The sequence below is a fragment of the Astyanax mexicanus genome, chromosome 4 (genome assembly GCF_023375975.1).
Source record: "Astyanax mexicanus isolate ESR-SI-001 chromosome 4, AstMex3_surface, whole genome shotgun sequence".
Classification (NCBI taxonomy): Eukaryota; Metazoa; Chordata; class Actinopteri; order Characiformes; family Acestrorhamphidae; genus Astyanax; species Astyanax mexicanus.
Window position 1 is genome coordinate 45,057,204 of NC_064411.1, and position 7,569 is coordinate 45,064,772.

Consider the following 7,569-nt stretch of genomic DNA (forward strand, 5'->3'; position numbering starts at 1 on the left):
ACAGTTAGGGATTCTCCTGCTGTTAGGAACGGTGAACCATGTGTCAGGTAAAGCCAACTTTTCTTCCAGATATATGTTAAATGACTACTTGACTAGTAGTAAGAATGGATGATTATTTGGTTCTTAACATATTTTTGACATCACTCAACCATTTAGACCTCTTTATTTTTTAGACTGTATCTTGTAAAGAGCATTATTTTTGAGGCCAGTAAAATGCAAGGTTGCCTTGATTTTGCAGCAGTTACCAGCAGTGTAACATTTAAACTTTTGTTAGCCAACATTGGTCTGCTGTAATGTAATGATGAGCATTCAGTTTAATAATAGCCTTAGGCTTGATAAAGTAATTACTAGCTATTGGACTGAGTGAGGGCTAAATAATAATGTATAACTATGCCAATGTGCTGGAGATGTATAATCCACAAAAGGTACTATTTTGTAGTATTTTATTATTCATTAACAGTATTTTTGTTTTCCATTTTTAGTATTATTATTAACTTATTAGGGGTTTCTTTTTTTCTTTTTACATTTTTTAGTTAGATTTCTTTTTTATTACTAATGATAAGATGACATATTTTTTTGCTAATGGTTTAGTTTTGTTGCTCTAAAAACAAAAAATATTTGAGAAAAGCAGCAAACAACATTACAAAGGTTAAAACTTTCTAAAAAAGTTTTAAAAAGGCAATAAGAAAGAAGAAGCATTGTAGACTTTGTTTGTCAGAACGTACTGTAAAAAATTAAAAAATGTAGGCACATTATTTAAAAATTTCTAAACAACATCTAAAAATGTAATAATTAAAGAACAATCTGCTTAACTTGGTCACATTATTAGGTTCTGTTTATCAGTTTAATCAACACATGTTTTTACTACATTACACCTAAGATTATAATTTTTTTTTACAAGAAGTCGGGGATATGGCTCTGAAATAATATGTCATGGTAATTTAACAATAGTGATATACTTGTTAATTTGAAATTTATCGATATTACACTATGATCACAACATTTATTTCCGTATAGTTTTAAAAACAATAACAATATTATTGTGTATAAAATGATATGGCACACTCCTAGCAGCAACCTGACCTCTTCAATGTGACATGCTGTACCCATCATTAATGTTGCCCTCAATAGAAATGGTTAAAGGAAATAAAACACTTATCCTGCACAGACGTCACTGGTATGCTCTCCTTGTCTCACCAAAAAAGCTTGATAAACTGATACCTGATACATATTAACTGCAGAGACACGCTAGAGTAATCTGACACTTTCGTTATATATAAAAACATTTACAAACAAAATCTGTAAAAATACAAGTAAATTAGTCTAAAGTAAAAATTAAACAAATTGGAAAAATATAATAGTGGTACTAATAAGTAAATAATTTATATTTACATTACTTCTATAGCAGACTTTTTATGTCTGTAAAACCTTCAAAAAATAACATAAATAAAAAAAAATTAACAATTGAACAACACTAAATCAGAAAAAGTAAGTCAGTAAAAGGAAATAATAAAGATAGAGTTTCAGTATCAGATTCCGCTGAGCCCAAAGAAACAGACGCCATTTCTGAACATGGTACATACTGAAACATAAAGCTTCTGTTTACACAGTAAAGTTTTAGGTGGGATTTGTAAACATGACTCTGGTTTACAGTGATTGACAAAGGTTTTCCGATACAATCCCTGTGATTTTATCAGATATTGTAAAATGTCAAATAACCAGAGGTGGAAAAAGAACTGAAAAATTGTAATTAAGTAAAAGTACCTTTACTTTGCTAAAATTCTACTCAAGTAAAAGTAAAAGTACCCATCTAAAAGTCTACTCGAGTAAAAGTAAAAAAGTACTCAATTTAAAATTTACTTTGAGGAAAAGTTACATAGTTACTTTTAACTATTTGATGTAAAAATGTACAAATCATAAATTAAATCTTTTTAATGACCTTTCAGGCAGTGTTTGTTCAGACCACCCCATAAAACATTTTCGAAAACAAGTAATTTTTTCTTTACTGTTAAAAAGTTATGGTCATAAAGGTGACTATAAACTGTATTTTTATAGTTTTACAGTTCGGTATTTATTTTTTAACTTGCCATTGCTATGCTTTAACTGCTATTTACATGTTGTTTTTTTCATTTAAGCAGATTGTTTAATGTTTCCAATAAAAAATAAAGGAATTATCATGAAAAACATGAAATCCTACAAAAAAAACCTGTCGGTCGGCACATGCGCAGTGCCGTTAAGAAGCACATATCGATGGGTAGCATAACTCTACAGAACACCGGTTCCCCCGAGCACAGTTGATTCACACAGAGTCGCTCGCTAACCGTAATAAACACTGCTGGGAAAAGTTAATCTGCGCTGCCATGGAGAACAAAACTAATTTTTTTCCCCCAGCATTTAATTATTTACTCAGTAATGGGGGGTTTTCCAGTGTAGTGAAGTAAATTACTTGTGTCAAAATGTACTTGAGTAAAAGTAAAATGACCTATTTTAAAAACTACATAAAAAAAATTACAAATTACTCATAAAATCTACTCAATTACAGTAATTTGAGTAAATGTAATTCATTACTTTCCACCTCTGCAAATAACTAAATGCATAAAAAATCTTTCTTAACATTCAGTTATTATGAGACTTTTATTTAAATGTACTTTATTATGATCTGTTTGTTGTTACAGCTTTATGCTCAACCCCCACAATTCTGTGCTGCCTGGGGAGAAATGATGGCTGCCATCAAGGTTGTTTCTGTGATGAGTTCTGCTTACAAGCTAATGACTGCTGCTCGGACTACATATCAACCTGCACACAATGTGAGTCTCCTGTATTTATTATTTTCATTTAATTAACTGTTGTTATTTGCATTCAAAACGTGAAGAGACCAATAGAACTTTTAAAAACACTTAGATTTTTTTTATGCAGTAACACTTACACTCTTGCATCTTTAAATCCTACAGAATGTAGTAGGGGTTTAAGAAAGCATTGATTACATTTTGAAGTATCAGTATTTTATTTTACAATTCTTTTGTAAAATACAAAATACTTTTTATTACTTAAAACAGTTTAGAATGTAGAGAATGTTGTGTTTAAACTACACAAACTAGATAGTGTTGTTTTAATCTGTGTTCTAATTGGATTAAATGTAAGCCTTTGTTTTATTTAGATTTGATTAATATTTTAGTGTCTTTTTTGTACTATGGAAGTTTTCCTAAACTTAAATTTTTAAACGGTTGCAATATTTTGTCTTGCTTACTGCATCTTAATATATGGAAACATATTGAATCATAACCTGACAAATTCTTGCCAATACATGACCTAGAACTTATAGAGAAGAACCAAGTCATTATATCTTGGTGTATGTATATGTATATTTATAGGGGTGTGAAAAGGTATTTGCCATGATTTCTTTTTTTTTTTTGCATGTTTGTCACTCTTAAATGTTTTAGATAATTAAACAAATTAAAAAATTAGTCAAAGACAAAACAAGTAAACACAAATTGCCCCCCTACAATATGGCGGAATTACAACAATTCTGCAAAGAATGGAGTGGAGCCACAACAGCGCTGTGAAAGACTCATTGGCAGTTACTGCAAACACTTGATAGCAGTTGTTGCTGCTAAAGGTCGCCTAACCAGTTATTAAGTTTAGAGGGCAAACACTTTTTCACACAGGGCCATGAAGGTTTGATTTTTTTTTTTAGTAATTAAAACCTTAATTTAAAAACTGCATTTTATGTTTACTTGTTTAGTTTGATACATATTTTTATAATTTAAACACACACACACTAGTATATAGATAATGACTTGGCACCTGTGTTGTTATGTCATATAAACTAACTGATCTATATCATTTTCTTTTTACAGCTGCAACAAATACTACAACCACCACCACTCTGCCACCAACAACAACCAGAGATGCTACTACTTTAATAACGTCTACCAATAAAATTCCCGGTAGGCAGCACATTACCCTCCTCTCATTCTTAACATGTCATAAAAATATTAAATATTAACATGAAATGAAGTTGACCAGATAAAACATGAAATATTTTAAATATGCATACTAAGATTTTATTTGCATTATCTATATTTCCCAGCTTTTCTGATTTGAGGTTTTAACATGTTACACATTGTATTTTGTGTACACTAATGTTACAGAGAAATCTGTAGATCTAACAGACATTCTTAATAAGTACCACAAAGTATTAAGACATTATGTGCATGACTTTAATCTGTTTGAAACTTTAATCATTTATCACACCAGAAACCACCTCCAGCTCAACTTCAAGTTATTTTCCCTTTGCAACACCCACATATACTGATTTGCCAAAAGTCATGGAACAGCAGTCAGTGTGCTCATGGCAAGGCAATGTTAACTATCAAAGTTTGAGGGAGTCTTGATAGTGGCAGATAGATGGGATATTCCAAATGTAATCCAAGTTTTGCTGGCATTTAACATTTCTCCATTCACAGTGTCGTATGTGTGCAGAGGAATAGAAAATAAAAGGCATTACCACCCACAGTGGACAGCGCAATTAAAAAAAACGTATTGAATGTATTTATTTTATTATAATAATAAAATAAAAAGTAACGATTCGGGCCGTGTATTTGGCTCCTACTGGCCTATTAAACAACATAAATATTTTTATTACCTGCATGATGAGTTTGACAATGAAATATTTACATCAAGAACATTAAAACTATATAATTTAGGCTGTTCATTTTTTGGTCTTTTTGATGCTGACCTCCTACCATTTCTTTTACAGAGCCAATAAAAGTTATATTTGACCTGACCTTGTCTACACAGTCGAGAGTAAATACAGAAGAGGCAATGGGAAGCCTGCAAAATGTGAGTGATTACTACTTTTATATAAGGTGTTGTAAAAAAGAAAATGAAAGGTGGGTCAACACCCACCCCTCATCCGGGGTACAACTCCCCTGCGTGTTCGTTTGATAGAGAGAGTCGCAGACAGGTGGAGTGAAGTTGAAAGCAAACCAAGTATTTATTACTGAGCTCAGGAGAACCATACACATCAGACAGTTAACAGCCGTCCCAGCATAAGTTCTGACCCCCTCTGATCTGACTCCATGTTTTATACCCCAAATGACGTGAAACCTGATGAGGCGTTGCTGATGATTAGCTCATGTTAATATGCATAATTTCACGTGTTAGTGCTCAAGTTTCACGTGTCTGACCGGACCACTAGTGTCTGACCTTGACTGTGTTCTTCCAGAATTGAACATCGTGGCATTATCTGTGTGAGTGTGCGTCACCCCCCGCTTTGAAGCAGCTGCAGGTTTCAGGGAGGAGGCACCCCCACACACAGAAGGCCGCTTTGATCTAAGAGCCTCCTCTGTAGCAATTTAGTCTCGTACCGAATAGTACCAGTCGAGTTCATACAGAGTGTACCAGCCGATGATTGATGGCCGTTAGTTAGGGTCATGCAGTGAACGAAATGCCTCAAGCATGAGCTACCCTAGTCACACAATAGATTTCATATGTTATATGCTAATGTGTTAATAACGCGTGGTTAGTACGCCATACAATAGATCCTATGTGTTAGTAAATGCCTGATCAAACAATGTTTTACTATATGTGTAAAGAATATATATTGTGATTATTGGTTAATCTTCTATATTAATGCGTATAAAAAACAATGTGAGTAATATAAATGCGTATCAAATACAATGTGAGTATTGGTTAATGCATATAAAATACAAGGTTTCACACCTTTATGTAATTATAGATACTAAAGTTAAGTAATCATAATTGGAAGATATCTGTAAGGTTTCACACAATGATTATGTAATTATAGATGCTAAAGTTAAGTAATCATAATTGAAAGATCTTTGTCAATACACCCAAGGTATAATAAACAGTTACTCTTCAAAGGCTTTGAGGTCATTATTACAATACTGTACATTTTGTTGAAAGCTTTTAAATGTATGACTTGAAATGACATGTTGTGGAATTTAAACAAGCTTCAGGATTGTCTTACATTGTGCAGAAATTAAGAGATTAAAAATATTAATTTTACCTGTGATTTCAGTTTGCTCGTCAGGTTGAGGAGCTCTTACGGAAGGAGCAGTGTAAGGACTGCTCAATGAAGATCATACAAGTTCATCAGAAACCAAAGGACCCCTAACTTTTCCATCATCAGAACTACACAAATTAATCTCCCACAATATGCAGTTACTATCAGATCATACAAATAACTGAACAAGCCTCCAACTCCAGCCACTGAGGCACTGGAGTATAGGTACACCTGAAAAACAGCCTTTCTGAAAGACCCAGCACTGAGAGGAGCAATACCAGTGTGTGACTTTACTCAGTAGGGGGCAGTGAAGTGTTTTTATGTAGGCACCTGGATGTATTTACCTCAGCAGGAATCCCAGATAACAAAAGTTTATTGTATTAACCTTTATTTTTCCATCTCTAATACCCTGAAACAATACTGTATATTGTATATATTGTTTGTATTTAATTATTATAAGCTTGTACTTACAGCTTGTTGTTCTTGCAGTGTATAAAGGTACATTAAAATAATAATAATCATAACAATAATAATAATCATCATCATCATAATAATAATAATAATAGGCTGTCAGCTTATCCTTAAAAAGTCTTAAAAGGCCTTAAATTAGTTTGTCTTTAACTTAGTTAAATTAGTTTGTCTTTAATGCCACAGACAGTAAATACAATTCCAAATGTCAAGCTTGTTGTGTTATGGTTGTTTTTTCCATCATCATATTAAAAGATGTATTGTAGCATAAATATTTTTACAATGTTCTTTGCTATCAGGGATGTGTTTGATGTCTAACTGTTTCTGATTATTATGATTGAGAAACTAAACACAGCACTTGGCTGTACTTCCTCAGATCAGTGAAAGTGAACGTTTTCCCCTTCTTTCTCAATAATCACTTTTCTCCTTTTGGTTGTTATTTTCAGCTAGGTTTATTCTATTCAACACCCACTCAAAAATTAAGAAGACATAACTTAGTGCCTTCTAAGCTTTTTTATTACAAAACACTCAATCTTAAAATCTTAAAATCAAAAAAGTCATGCCAAGTCAATAAAGTCCCCTAAAGAAAAAGCATTTTATATATAAGGTGTATTTCACTGTTGTATAGTTTTTTCTTAATATTAATAATAATAATAAAAATAATAATAATAATATTAATAATACATTTTATTCATATATTCACATTTTCAAAGACGCTTTGCATACAAAGATAAGGCACAAAGTAAAAGGTAAAGTTATAACAACAATAATACGGGATACAGCCATTAAATTGAACATACAAATAAGAATATGGGCGGTTTTACCAATGACAACTGGTGTTAAAAAATAAAAATTAAAAGCAGATCTGAAGAGGTGGGTTTTGAGAAGTGACTTAAATGTACACAAATCTGAACAGTCTCGAATGTTAACAGTCTTAACAGGGATGGATAATATATTAGCATCAGAAGAGTGAAGGCTACGGGAAGGAGAATGGCGATGGAGCAGGTCAGTAAGGTAGGACGGGGCCTGGTTATGGAGAGCTTGGTGAGTAAAGAGAACATTTTTGCAGAACC

At 32.4% G+C, this 7,569-nt stretch overlaps 1 long non-coding RNA gene across 1 annotated transcript; it reads left to right on the forward strand.

Moving 5' to 3' along the window:
- The first annotated feature begins 2,586 nt into the window (after positions 1-2,586).
- LOC111194454 (uncharacterized) lies at positions 2,587-6,535 on the forward strand. Its single transcript, XR_002651078.2, has 4 exons — positions 2,587-2,807; positions 3,858-3,947; positions 4,760-4,842; positions 6,044-6,535. It is a non-coding gene; the product is annotated as an uncharacterized LOC111194454 (long non-coding RNA).
- The last annotated feature ends 1,034 nt before the right edge of the window (positions 6,536-7,569 follow it).